Source organism: Hevea brasiliensis, chromosome 8 (genome assembly GCF_030052815.1).
Source record: "Hevea brasiliensis isolate MT/VB/25A 57/8 chromosome 8, ASM3005281v1, whole genome shotgun sequence".
NCBI lineage: Eukaryota > Viridiplantae > Streptophyta > Magnoliopsida > Malpighiales > Euphorbiaceae > Hevea > Hevea brasiliensis.
In genome coordinates this window covers 12,395,372-12,410,925 of record NC_079500.1, presented here as the reverse complement: position 1 = coordinate 12,410,925, position 15,554 = coordinate 12,395,372, and the positions used below count along the sequence as shown (strand labels likewise).

The following is a 15,554-nucleotide window of genomic DNA, read 5'->3' as shown; positions in this document are numbered from 1 at the left end:
TAAAAAAACCAGCAAGGAAGCAAAGTTTTCATCTTGACTACATTAGCAATCCAGTTAACAGACCTATTAGCAGTTCTAGGGATACAATCAATTAAAATAGAAGGATAGCAAGACAAATCCCTTCTAATATCTTGAACTATAACTTGTACTTCCCAAGGGAAGACCCATATAGAGATTTAAGAATCTGCACCATTTCTTTGAATCTGTCTTAATTGAACAAGGGATAAAGCCCTTCCTAATGGCCATTCTAATAGCATATCTGATTGCTTCCCCTTCTGTAGATGGGGGGATAAACTATAAAAAGAAGCATTGCTTCCATCCTACATTCTGCCCTCTAAATTACTGACTAAACAACCAATTCTGATGGCAAAAGCTTTATAATCAAAAGAACCATCTACATTTATTTTATAAACTCCCAATTGAGGGAGAGACCAACATTGACTGGGCAGACTATCCATCATAGAAGGGGTGGGCATAGAATGCTGTTGCAGAAGTGCAAGGGGGTGCACCTCATCAAGGTCATTTTGAGCTTTGTGGATTGTCAAAACAGGAATTAGAGGGACTGAATTGAAAATGGCCCAATTGCGAGACTTCCAAATTTGTCAGATTTTCGGCACGACTTAGGGTATCTTTGGTTCTTTTTAAACTTGTATTGAGTCAAATATATTAAATAATTATAATAAAATTGTCAGGTGAGCTGGGACAGCCTTCCTCCTCCGCCCAGCCGCCATAGTGATCTCGGTTCAAGTATGTGAGTAGAATATTTATTTTAATTATAATTTCAATATTATTATATATTCAAGGCATGCCCATGCATCATCTATAAATATATTTATGTAGTTAAATACTAAACATATTTTATGTTGCATCTTTGGTTGATGAAATGTTTATGGATGTTATTTTATGGTAATTTAGAGCAGTGTGTGTGTGTTGGCATGCGTGTGGTGTGTGGTATTGGTTATGGATAGAACAGGTAGACGCGGCTGGAGCTTGACTCGCTAGGACCTGATCCTTTATGGATAAGTCAAGGTAGGTACGGCTCGAGATGATCTCGCTGGCTCCTGCATTTGGTTTATTAAGCGAAAGTCTGGCTTGAGAGATACTCGCTAGCAGAGGTTAGATTAAGAGAGCTATATAGGGGGATCAGCTCCCATATATGTACTTTTTGAACATTATTAGGTGTGTGAGTGCTCCAAATTACCTTTTTGCTATTATGATGTGATTTGTATGAAAATTATGATGGTGTTGCATTCCACTCTTCAGGACGCATTAGCTTTAGATAGCTATAAAAATTATGGTTAAAATCGATATTTTACTCTCTGAGTCAAACGCTCACTCCTGTTTACCTTATTTTCCAAGATATAGGAGATTTCTTGTTGAGTTTTAACCTACCTCTCTCCTTCGTAGATCATTTAGTAATATCTGTTATGTTTTGTATAACTTTACTAAATTCTAGAACTCCACGTGTGTTATAAGTATTTTATTTGAATTGGGTCTATAATATAATGTCATGTTAGATCTGTAAAATTATTAGATGCATGTATGATTGGATTAGATGAGGGAGCTAAGCTCCCATTTGAGTTTATGACATTATGAGTACGTGGAGGGTGAGTTGAGCTCCTCAAATTATTAAATATTATGCTTATAGGTCGAGCAAGTAAAAAACTCTCTGTCGTATGGTCCATGTTATGGCCGGACTCTATCCCATTGTTTTCTTAAAATTGGGCTTAAATTAGGCCTTATAATTGAGTTAAGGAATAGTAAGACTTACTACGAGCCTCGGGGGCTTTAGGCTGGCCCAGGTCCTAGTGTCGGTCCGGCCCATAAATTGGGTCGTAACAAATGTGTTATCAGAGCTTAGGCTCTAGATTCATGGGAAGTACATGTCTAAGGGTTAAGAAGAGTTTGGTTAGGGGTTCACATGCGGAGTATAGGATCCTATTTCATCTTCTTCTATAACTCCTTGTTTCTAGCTTCTGCATTATACCTTGGGTAATATAAGAGTGTTTCAGTTAGTGTCTTGATTTTCGTGGACTACATAGAGATGTGAAGTAGAGTTAGCAGACATGTTGAGGTCTACCATGGGACTACGTGCTCCAAAAAAAATGCTATGTTTTTGTTAGTATGGAGCTAATGATGTGCCTATCTAGTACAAGGTACTAGTATTTAAAGGTGAGTTATGACAGCATAGCTGCCCTAGATGGGAGTGAGGGTACCACTGCTAACAGTCATCAGTGGATAGCCTAGTCAGAGTAAGTGTATAGTATTAGTGAGTTTAAGAGAGATAAGAGGATCAAGAAATCTTGTATATGGGACGTAACGTAGTAACTATGCAATGTTCTCAATGTTTGTACTGTAAGCTGTAGATTACAATGCCGATATGGGATTATTATATAAAACTGCGTGCTTCCCAATGGTGCACCATGATGAGGGTTTTTGTAGACAGCCTCTGTTTTGGTATAGTTATGCTAAAACATAATTTTATTTATACAAAAGACTTTGGGACTCCTAGTTAGCAGTTTAAGAACCTAGAAATAGAATATCAAAGGTCGCACTTGGGTGATAACTCGAGTCAGCGACTCAGTTATCCTAACTTGAGTGCAGAGTTATAGCATAATTGGCATGAAACTAGAGGTTTTTAGCACGATACCAGTGTAGTGATGACACCTACTTAGTAGGATCATCTGGTCTTCAGTATGAGATCATTGGCAGTGTTGGCGTTACGGTGGACGTATTGCCTAAAGTTTGATGAAGGTAACACCTTCTTTGTGTGACAGTGGAGCATAAGTACGGCTCTACTTGCCAAAGGAGGCTGTAGGTTACGAATAATATTCATAGTCTGTGAAATGGCATCCTAGGAAATTTTACAGTATAAGAAGAGAGCAGATAGCCTTATATAGTTATGGAAATGTGGTAGATGTAGTACCTCTATTGTAGTCAGTTATGTTGCAAAGAATGGTAATGTCTTCCCAGGAGAGACAAAGAGTACCACTAAAATAATGATTTGTGGAATAATGTCCTAAATGGGACTGTAGTGTGATAGAGAATAGTTGGCTCAGGTACCCCCCTTAGGGAGAGTATGATTTTCGTTATAAGGATCATAAGGGATCAGATCATGATAGATGCAGAGCTTTTGAGTAGCAAGGAAAAAAGGGGATCCTGTATATTCCCTCCTTGAAGTATTTGAGGGTAGTTAGTAGCTAAGTAGAGAAAAGGACAATGACTGCAAGTCAGCGAGAATAAGTCAGTAGATAAAAGGAATTATAGAAATGAAAATTTGGATAGTTGGTTTCAGATGTAACAGGAAAGAAATTCGAATGGCGGTGAAAGTGCTAATTAGAGTGGTTGAAAGACCAATTCTGAGTAGTACAATGGTAAAGATAACCTAGCAGAGACACTGAAAAATACAGTTATCTAGCATAGTGGTCAACTCAATAAGAAGAGTGGAGCTAAGGAATAAAGTAATAAAGGTTCTATTTTGGGTAAGATAAAAAAGATGAATTAAAGAGCAAATGGAATAGCCAAGAATAGGACAAGGTTAGGAAGAACAAAGTGAGATATAAAGTACATAAAGTGCCTTCCTGAGTAAGGTAAATAGGATAAACTTAAAGGTAATATTAGAAAGCCCTGAACGAGATTACATGAATGAGGATAGTTGTCAAGATATAAAGTCTAAAAGTGTAAGACTTAGAGCAGGTTATAGTTTGGGCAGTGTTAGGAGCCAAAACATGGGGTTCAGAGTTGTAGGATATAGATCAGACTCTGTCCATTCCTGTTCCCAAGATGGAGTAGGTAGCAACGGGATAAGTCCATTTAGACTTCTAACAGTATGAGGAATGCAATAAGAGCAAACGAAAGTTATAGGATGTGCAATGGTGTCTTGAATTGCCCTATGAGGCAAATGAGTGAATTAATAAGTAGTAAGTTAAATAAAAGTAAACCTAGTGGTTCAAATAGGCATGATGAGAAAAAAGGGATGATAGAAAATGGCACATAGACTTAGGTTATGAATAGAGATGGTGAGATAACGGTTATGGGGTCTGCGATCAAGAGTTAGGTAAGCATTTTTAGTATGACCTATAGGGTCACTTTATAAGGAAACATGAATGTAAATAAGTGACAGAACTATAGTAGGAGATAAAGCCAGAAGAGATATGTATGAGTGATAGTCACAAGTCACTGAGAAGTACTAGGATAAGAGTTATGGCAATAAGTATGATTGGAATCAAATTCTGGAAGAGTCGATTAACGAGAGATATCTTTTAAAATACAGTAAAATATAAGAATGCTAAGGAGCGAGGGTAGGCGAAAAGGGTAAAAATATAGTATAAGTAGAGATAGTAAATCTTAAGATGATATGTCAGCCAATTAGTGGTAAAACAGAAGGATGGTTGTGGTTGATATCTTATAAAAAGGAGATGATGAAATTTCAAGAAAAATAATAAATAAGTAAGGAAATTTGTGTGGAGGCGATCCAGTATTTAAGAATTTGGTAGGCACCAGTCTGTACACATTCTCTTTAAAAGGAAATGACATTAAGTGTGTACCTAATGTTAAATATGAAAGGACGATCAAAGTAGTGACAGGAGTTAAATCGAGTTAGTTATCAGGGCTTGCAACCCTTCTGAACTATAAGCTGGAGGAAGTATTATTAGTGGATGAGTTACAGTGGATGAAATCCTTGCTGATGGGTAAATTTGAGGCTGAATTTTGAAGAGCTGTGGGCAGTGTATGTGGTTTTATTAAGGAGAAAGAACATGTGAAGTATCTTATCTGGAATTATGGCATAGCACACATTTCCCATAGCCATATTAGTTTGGGTGGAACTTATAGTTTCAAGGGCTCCTATCTAACTATTATGAGCGATTTCCTACAAAAGGTAGTAGGGAATTATAACTTCTGATGGTCAAGTTGGAAAAGAAGGTACAATAAGAATTTTTATGGTATCACAGGTGTTACATAATGTGAAGGATATACTGATAGGAGCCAATCGTAAGGTTAGAATTCCAGAAGTGATGAAACTAGTAATCAAGATAGGACTAAGAAATAAAAATAGATTAAAGTTGATGATGGAATGGATCATTGGAGGAAAAGGTATAAGGGTGAGAGAGGACAAAGCTTAAAGAATAGGTACAATAGGTTGGAAAGATATCAACAATAGCAGAAACAGGAAAACAAAGTGGATAATATCTAAAGGATAGGAGAAAAGCTTGGTAGAATTAGTTACAATGATGATAATAAGAAGGAACAAATATGCTAGGGACACACTAAGAGATATTTAAAACAAGTTATGGTGAGATGGTAGACTAAATGAACAATGAAGCCTCGATTTAAGTATCAATGTGTCCGAAAGCACATCAGATAGTAAGAAGTTTTAAGCAGAAGTCAAGTAACTCTCTTTTTAGGAAATGAGTAGGCTATGATAAGTAGTGTTGACTGGGTGGAACTCTATACAACTAATTACCTACGATAGGTAAGAATTGTTATAAGGAACTCTTTAGTGACACAAAGTAAGTTAGAAGTTTGCAGTATCATGGAATTAGGAAGCTAAAAATGTTTTTATTATGGGAGGATCTAGCTAAAGCTTCAATGGCCAACAGAATTAGCAATGATCTTGGGTAAGGTGCATGCAAAAGTAGTTGTTTCAGAAGGGTGTTTCATGAGATGTTGTAAAACAGACAATATGAGTCACATCCTTACACCGCAGAGATTGGTAATAAAGGGGAACAAAGGCTAGTGCTGCAGGATACCATATCAGAGTGTAGAAGAAGTATAAATGGTGTAGGTACACTTAGCATTTCAATGGAACTCTACATGACTAGTTGCATAAGATAGACAAGAGTTGGTCTGAGGACCTAAGTAATGACATAAAGGAGATTGGAAATTCGAAGTATCATGGGAGTGAGAAGATGCATAGGTATTGACCATTGACGTCATAGAACAAGTAGAAATTTCGAATGAGATGCCTATGACAGGTGCTACAGGAAAGCATCTCATAAGATACTATAGGATAAGGAACATAAGTTATGTATTAGGGAAGTAGAGATTATTGAAACAGGGGAATGGGGACTGATGTCACTAAGAGATACGTTAGGACACAATGAAGGAGAGGTAAGCACCAAAGCTGATTGAAGTTATGAGATATCAAGTCAAGCACAGTGGAGGTATAGTGAGTACTGAAGATGTCAGAAAAAAATTGAGGAGTGGTTTGAGGTACGAGTTTCGCTATAAAATGATGATGATAGCTAGGACACTGCAGTAGACAAAAGAGCTATGCAAATCCTTGGCAAAAGGATTTAAAGTTTGTAGTGGGCGATTATGTATTCCTGAAGGTCTCTCCGATGAAGGGAGTTATGAGATTTAGGAAGAAGGGCAAGCTCGCAACCCGATACATAGGGCCTTTTGATATTACTGATAGAGTTGGAGCAGAGGCCTATCGGTTAGAGTTACCACCAAGCTTTTCTCATGTCCACCTAGTGTTCCACATTTCCATGCTTAGGAAGTACATACCTGATCCTTTCCATAAGTTACAACTCGATACAATGGAGTTGAAGGAAAACCTAACCTTCGAGGAACAGCCAGTAGCCATAGTGGACTTTCAGATGAGGTAGCTAAGGTCAAAACAGATCCCTATGGTTAAGGTTTTGTGGAGGAACCAATCGGTAGAAGAGTGTACCTGGAAGTCAGAGCAAGATATGCGCAACAAGTACCCGTACTTGTCCATTGTGTAATCTTGTAATTCTTTATTCTGCCTTGTGTAAAATTTAAGGACGAATTTTCTGTAAGGGGGGAAGAATGCAACACCCTTAATTTTCAAATAATTATTTTATATGTAAATATAAATATTTTAGTCTAACCCCTAGTGTTGTGCACTTTGCGTAGGTACTTTCGTTTCGTGGTAATTCGATCGTCGCTCGGATCTATAATTTCAGGCCGAGCAGATAAGTTATCAGAATCACTTCGAAACCGGGTCAAAGTTATAGGCTACCCCACCATTTTCAGATTCCCCGGACGCGTTTCAATCGTCAGAATTGGCATAGGTAAACCCGAACTCTGAGTTTCTTCAATTTTATAGTGCTGGGTTTATAATAAAATTTCATAAAATATTTGTGATTAGTTAGAAAAATTATAATTCTTTTTGCATTAGCTCTATAATATTGTTAAGGACCGCAGGGCAAAATTCTAGAACTTTTAGAGCTCATTTGGATAGCTTTTGAAAAAGGGTTAGTTGTAGGGACTAAATGATAATTTTTGAATTGTGGTTGTGTGACTTATGGATATAGAAGTGTATTTTGAACCCTTTTACATGTTGGGTAGGTCCTAGGTATGGGAGAGATTCTGCTGGATTTTTAGCACAACTTAGGGTGTCTTTGGTCCTTTTTAAACTTGTATTGAGTCAAATATATTGAACAATTATAATGAAATCGTCAAGTGAGCCGGGACAGCCTTCCTCCTTCGCCCAGCCACCGCAGTGATCTCGTTTTAAGCCTGTGAGTAGAATATTGATTTTAATTATAATTTCAATATTATTATATATTCAAGGCATGCCCATGCATCATCTATAAATATATTTATGTAGTTAAATACTAGGCACGTTTTATGTTGCATCTTTGGTTGATGAAATATTTATGAATGTTATTTTATGGTAATTTGGAGCAGTGTGCGTGTGTTGGCATGTGTGTGATGTGTGGTATTGGTTATGGATAGGACAGGTAGACGCAACTGGAGCTTGACTCACTGGGACCCGATCCTTTATGGATAAGTCGGGATAGGAACGGCTCTAGATGATTTCGCTGGCCCTCGCATTTGGTTTATTAAGCAAAAGTCCGATTTGAGATATACTCGCTGGCAAATGTTGGATTAAGAGAGCTGTATAGGGGATCAGCTCCCATATATGTACTGTTTGAATATTATTGGGTGTGTGAGTGCTCCAAATTACCTTTTTGCTATTATGATGTAATTTATATAAAAATTATGATAGTGTTGCATTCCACTGTTCAGGATGTATCAGCTTTAGATAAGTATAGAAATTATGGTTAAAGTAAGTATTTTACTCTCTGAGTCGAATACTCACTCCTGTTCACCTTATTTTTTTAGGATACGGGAGATTTTTTGTTGGGTTTTAACCTGCCTCTCTCCTTCATAGGTCATTTAATAATATCTGTTATATTTTGTATAACTTTACTAAATTCTAGAACTTCGCATGTGTTAGAAGTAGGGGTGGCCACGGTTCGGTTTCGAACCGGAACCAAACCGGAACCGGTTCGGTCAAAACCGGACCGAAACCGGTCAAAACCGGAACCGATTTCGAACCGGACCGAAACCGCCCTTTTACGGTTTGGTTCAGGTTCATATTTTTTAGAAACCGTGAACCAGCGGTTTCGAACCGGATTGAACCGATAATTCTAAACCGGACCGAACTAGTGATTTAAATACAAAAAAATTCAATAAATACCTCACTCCACTCCTAATTCATTTATATATATATATATATATATATATATATATATATATATATATATATATATATATATATATATCATTAATTCTCTACACAATTATTTTCTACACTCTTTAATTCTCAATACTCTTTTAATTTCTCTCAAATTTTCTAAATAATTATTTTCTACACTCCTTTTAATTCTCAATACTTTCATAATTCTCCTACTATATTATTTTATATGCTCACTAAAATTTTTAATGCTATATCAATTACTCTGTTATTATTTTATATATTCAATAAAATTTTCAATACCCTCTATTTTTATTTTTTTTCTTTTATATTTTTTTAATTATCAATTATCATATAATTTTTTAAAAAAGGGCAAGTAATACTCAACTCAACTCAATTCAACTAAGCTTTTATCCCAAAAATTTATTGGGTCGGCTATATGGATTCTCTTTCTCCACTTTAAACGATTTTGGGTTAAATTATCGGAAATGTGTAATACTTTTAGGTCATGTTGTACTATTCTCCTTTAAGTTAGTTTAGGTATACCTATTCTTTTCTTTCTATTATTTAACTCAATGTGCTCTACATGTCTAACTAGAATTTTCCTATGTCTATGCTTCACATTACCAAACCACCTCAATCTCCTTTCTCTCAACCTATAACTGAAAATTTTGATTCATCTAAATCCTAAAGGGATACATAGGCAAAATTAAGTTCATGCACCTTTTTCTAATTTTTTTAAAATTAATTTCATCTCTAGTTTTTAATAAGTTCAAGTCTTTGCTTATTAAATTTTTCTTAAAAATAAGTTAATTTTATTCTTTTTATTCTTAATTTATTTTGATTAAAAGATTTCTAAGAAAAACTAAAATATTTTTACAAATATAACTTAAACTATAAATCAATAAAATTTTTCTCTAATTTTTTCCTTTAAATCGCTCTTAAACCGCTCCAAAATCACTTCCAAACCGTCATTCAAAACGTTTTGAACTGTCATTTTTTGAACCGTCTCTTAAACCGTTTTAACCCGGGGCTCGAACCGGAACCGGCGGTTCAGGAACCGTCTTTCAAACCGTCCCATGACGGTTTGGTTCAGGTTCATGATTTTATTGAACCTGAACCGGTGGTTCAGGAACCGTAACCGGCGGTTCTTGAACCGTGGCCACCCCTAGTTAGAAGTATTTTATTTGAAATAGGTTTGTAATATAATGTCGTGTTGGATTTGTAAAATTATTAGATACATGTATGATTAGATTGGATGAGGGAGCTGAGCTTCCATTTGAGTTTATGACATTTTGAGTATGTAGAGGGTGAGCTGAGCTTCTTAAATTATTATATATTGTGCTTACAGGTCGAACGATTTAAAAACTCTCCGTTGTATGGTCTATATTATGGTCAGACTCTGTCCAGTTATTTTCTTGAAATTGGGCTTAAATTGAGTCTTAGAATTGAGTTAAGGAATAGTAAAACTTACTATAGGCCTCGAAAGCTTTAGGTTAGCCCAAATCTTAATATCCATTTAATTCATAAATTAGATAATAATACTCTTTAATTAATATATTTAAAAAAAATAATTTTTTAACAATTATTTCAATAACAATATCAAACGACCACGCAATAATTTTGTTTTATAGGAAACGCCGTCACCAGCAGTTTCCAGTTCCAGCACAACCACATGTCGCTGTTGGTGGATGTAAATTGTGAGAGAGCGTGGCAGCCACCCATTTCTCATCTACGTGCCTCCTTTCTTTACACTTCATTTACAATATATCTTATTTTAAGCAGCCCTTCAACTTTTTATTTATTTTTAAATTTTGTTTCTTTATTTAATTTATTAAATTTTTTTAATTTATATTTAAATTAACCTCTCCATATGAAAGTAGTGCATACGTTATTTTTTAAATATTTTAATATTAATTAATGAAAAAATAATTAATTACTTCTATAAAAAATGAGTTTAATTTGAATTTAAATAAAAAATTTAGATAAATTGGAAAAAAACTTAAACATTGAAAAAAAAATAATTTAAAAGTAAAAATGAACTTTTTGGGCCATTTTAAGCCCTAAATAAGACCTAATTAGTTTAATTAATAAATATAATTAATTATTATTGATAGTTGATTTATGTTAAATATTTAATAAAATTTTATCTAACATTATTGTTAGTATGTAAAATGAGGATTATATAATTTTTTTATTATTTAAATAAATACATATATATATATATATATATATATATATATATATATATATATATATATATATATATTTATATTTAGAAATATGAAATTCATTGAAATCAACTAGCCAACTAACATTAATTATTTTTGTATAATTAATTTTAATAATTAATGAATATAAATTTAGTAATTTCTCTAAATATTTGTAAAAATATATTATTGATCTCTTCAAATTTGTATCGATCTTTAATAATTTATAATTTATATATTATTATATAAATTTAAATATTAAACTATTTTATTATCATTAAATAATTATGAAATTTTAATTAAAAATTAATTATTCAAATTTCAATATTTATAAATTAAATTTAATTTTTATTTTTGTTTTTTCTCTCCCTCTCCTTGTATGAGTAAATATTTTTTTTTCTTTAATTTCTCTCCCTTTAGTTTCTCTCCTTTATTTCATTTAAATTAAAAAAAATTATATTTTTTATATATATACAAGTAAATTAAATTAGTGATATCAAATCTCATATAAATTTTAGATTGATCAATTTAAATATACATTTATTTTTATAAGATATATTTACTTTATTATTTTATTCATCTCTAATTTTCATATCTATTTAAATTTAATGATTATTATTTTTTAATCTTACATTATTATGCCATGTAATCTAACTATTTAGAATTTATATTTATTTTTTGACTTTGAATCAATAAATTTATTATAAAGACTTAATATAATGTTTTGAGGCCATATAAGAAAAATTAAAGTAAGTTCATATATATAGGGAACACAAAAGTGTCAAATCCCTGAGACAAATAAGGAAGGCTATCAAGATAAGATGCCCAGTCTTATGCCAGCTTGGTATTGAAATTTTAAAATTAAAACTATTTTCTTAAAAAAATATATTATTTTAGATATTATTAGTAAATAATTTGAAAAAAAAAATTACTTTGCTGTTTTAATATTTTAATAATTAAAATTTATTAAATTTATTTTTAAATTATTTTTTAATGATATTTATCTTATGTATTTAAAATTTTTAAATAGTAATTTTAATAATAATGACAAACAATTTCTTATTGTGTAAAAAAGGATTTATTTAGAATTTTCCTATGTACAAGTTATTTTTTTTTTAAAGTAATATTAAGAAAAATAAATCAATGAGAAATATATTTTTAATAAAAAATTATTTTTTAAAAAAATAACTTTATCCTTTAAAAGAGAAAGTCATTTCTAGATTTTAATAATATTATTAGATATAAAAATATTTAAACATACATGATGTAAATATATATTATTAATTTAACACTGTAATCAAATAATATAAAATATCTTATAAAAATATTTTTTTTAAAAAAAATTTATGAAAAGTATGTTCTATCTAAAATTGAAGGGTAAATGTTTGATTTAGAAAAATAATATTTAGAAAAACATTTTTAAGAAAAATAATGTTTTAAAAAATAATATTTAGAAAAAACATTTTAAAGAGAGAAAAACATTTTTAAAAAAAATAATATTTAGAAAAATAAATTAATAAAAAATATATTTTTAATAAAAGAAATATTTTTGAGAAAAATGTTTTCACTTTTTTAAAAGAGAATTGTCATTTCTAGATTTTGATAATATTATTAGATATAAAAATATTTATATATACATGATATAAATATATATTATTAATTTAATATTATAATAAAATAATATAAAATACCTTATAATTTAAAAAAAAAAAAATTAATTTTCATGAAAAATATGTTCTATATATTAGAGTCTAAAATTGAAGGGTAAATGTTTTTTTTTATATATATATATAGAAAAGACAAAAAGTGTAAAAAAAAAAAAAAAGAAATGGAATTACTTGCAAAGTGGTGAGAGCATAGATGATTAACCAACAAGAATCATTTAATAAAACCATCATTCCCTTTAATATAAGATATTTAATTTTGAGATACCAAAGCAGCATGTAATTTTTCAAGAAAGCAATGTAAAATCAATAATATTTTAATACAAATAATATTGCCTTAAATAGAAATTAGAAACATTAATTTCTACTGTTCTTTATCTTATATTCCACCAAGTGTTCTGATTCTATTCTAATGATTTTGAATTCAAATTCCTTATTTTATTTTCCTCTCTTCACTTTCTAATTAAGTGTCTGTTTCGCATTAGGCTTAAAATATAAAATTAATTTTTTGAATAAAAATATCATTTTAAATACTGTTTTAATTTTTTGAATAAAAATATCATTTTAAATACGATTAAAAAAATAATTTAAAAAAATTATTTTATTAATTTAGTCTTTTTATAATTAAAATTTATCAAATTTAATTTTAAATTATTTTTTAATATTTTCTAATTAATATATTTAAAAAAATAATTTTTTCAACAATAATTTTAACTATAATACTAAATTGATCCTAAATCAGACTATATATATATATATATATATATATATATATATATATATATTAAAATAAAATTTAATGTTTCGTGAGATTTCAAATTCTAATTTCTGTATAAAAAAAAAAAAAAGTTTTGCAAGGAATAATTTGCTTTAGTGAATTGAATGTGTGTAAGGAATAGGTAAGTGGAACTGGATAAGGACAGCAACCCAACGAATCTAGACAGGTGTTTAAACCCCTTTCTGTTTTCAAAGTTGGAAAACTTATTCGAACCTTAACTTACACTATTGCTTTCCACCGCGTTTATCTTTTTTCATACTCTAATCCTCTATTTAAAAAAAAAAAAATTCTCTTTACTCATGGGATTACACCAAGAATTTATTTAATACAATTATTATATATATATATATATATAATAATTATATTCTGATTATTGATTATCATAGGACCGACATAAAATCTATCATAATTAATGATCATAATATAATTTAAAATTTTTTTATAAGTCAATATATTCATGCTGTCTTCCGATTAGAGTATTATTAAGCACATATTAAAATAAAGAATGCATTTAGTAAAATATTAAAAAATTAAGAATTAAATATTGCTACGATAAGTTTTAACACTTAAAAAAGATAATTATTAATCTAACTCTAAGGTTAATATTTAAACTCTAAAGAGAGAATAAATATTAATTAAGTTCAAAATTAGTCTAATCTTTTTAAATATCTGAAAAAAACATCAATAAGAAATTAAAAATTATAAGAGTAATAATTATTTATTATTAAATTTATACCAAACACTCTATATAATTTTTTCTCAAATGATCTTAACACATCTATTTTGTAATTTCAGGATAAATAATCATACTCTTAGACATTGTTGAAAGCTGATCGATAAGAAAATGAAACTCTAGTCCTTATTAATGGGACTAAACTTATTAGATACAATAAGATTCTTCAAATATGTATGTTTAATATATTTACATTATAATAAATCTAGATTTTAATAGCAAATTTAAAATATATTGTTAACAAGCATTGTCAGAAAGAATATAATGATATGCACCCTTAACATAAAATTTTAATAATATTTTCATACTAATTTATAGTGCTATTATATATGATATTATATATATTATTTATTATTATCTATATTACCTTAATGCTATTTATTATTTTAACATCATGTATAAAAATCATGTATATAAATATAAAAAAAAATTATGTACAAAAATAAATATTAAAAATTGTTATTAAAACTTAAATTTATTGTAATATCAATTTTTTTTCACTCGTTTTGTGCATAAATTTTTATCATTAATAGTGAAATGTGAAACCTTTAAGTTTAAATTGCTATAGTTTTAACGGTGATTCACTTTTATAATAATGATTCTCTTTTGTCACTAATCGTATATCTCTACCTACGTAACAAAAAAAAATTACTAAAAAATATCTCTAATTGATCAAAACGAGAAGGTAAAATTTAATACGATCTTATACATAGATGACCGTGTGAATCGAAAAGGACATATATTCTAGTTCATCCAAGTAACACAAAGTTTATATAGTTTATTCTTGACATATGTTTCTGAAGCTTTCACTTCCTTTCTACACAATATATTCCCTCTTAACTTTATATATGCATATATGGTGCCTAAACCCTTAAGTCCCATAGTCAATCAACTCTTTCTGGTGCTGTGTTTTGTTATTTTCCTCAGAATATGAACGATCCCAAGTATGGTTATCCGTATCCTCCTCCAGGTTTATACTTCTTTCTTCGTCATTAATCATAGATCACGCACAGTAATTAGTTTTACCTAATAATGGCTTGTATTATGCTAATTAATAAATACCCTGCAGGTGCTTATCAAGGGCCTCCTCCAGTGATGGCTCCTCCTCAGTATTATGCAGCTCCTCCACCCCAACCACAGAGAGAAGTAGGATTTCTTGAGGGATGGTACGCAGTAATTCTTCAAGATTTTTAGCTCTTCCATGCCTTACTGCATACATAGTGGTCCTGAACAAGATCTAATCTTTTAAAAAAAGATTGTTTAATATTTTTCTTGATGGGTTGCTTGCTTGATATGCAGCCTTGCAGCTTTATGTTGCTGTTGTCTCTTGGACGAGTGTTGCTGTGATCCCTCAGTTGTATTTGTTACCTAATGCATGCCTCTTATCGTTTGATTTACTGCAGAAAGTCTCACATCAGCTGATCACCAGTTTTTATTAGTAATTTTTTTGTTTTTTAAATGAACAAAGTTGTATTTTGTTTGATTCAATAAAATTGTATCTGTTGTTAGAAATCCATTGATGCTTTTTCTTGTTTTAGTGATGAAATTTCCCTCTTTATTGATCAGAATTCAGAACAGCCATTTTGTTCTGTATTTGGATAATATTTCTTATACTGCAATCTGATAGACTTCTGCTGCATCACAATCTGACAGTGAACAAGAGTGCAATTCAAGCAATTTAATATGCTTCTGATAAAAAGTGACTGATGAAATTCTT

At 30.5% G+C, this 15,554-nt stretch overlaps 1 long non-coding RNA gene across 1 annotated transcript; it reads left to right on the top strand.

Moving 5' to 3' along the window:
- Positions 1-14,643: 14,643 nt before the first annotated feature.
- On the top strand, positions 14,644-15,351 carry LOC110640393 (uncharacterized). Its single transcript, XR_002492080.2, has 3 exons — positions 14,644-14,807; positions 14,907-15,003; positions 15,137-15,351. It is a non-coding gene; the product is annotated as an uncharacterized LOC110640393 (long non-coding RNA).
- The last annotated feature ends 203 nt before the right edge of the window (positions 15,352-15,554 follow it).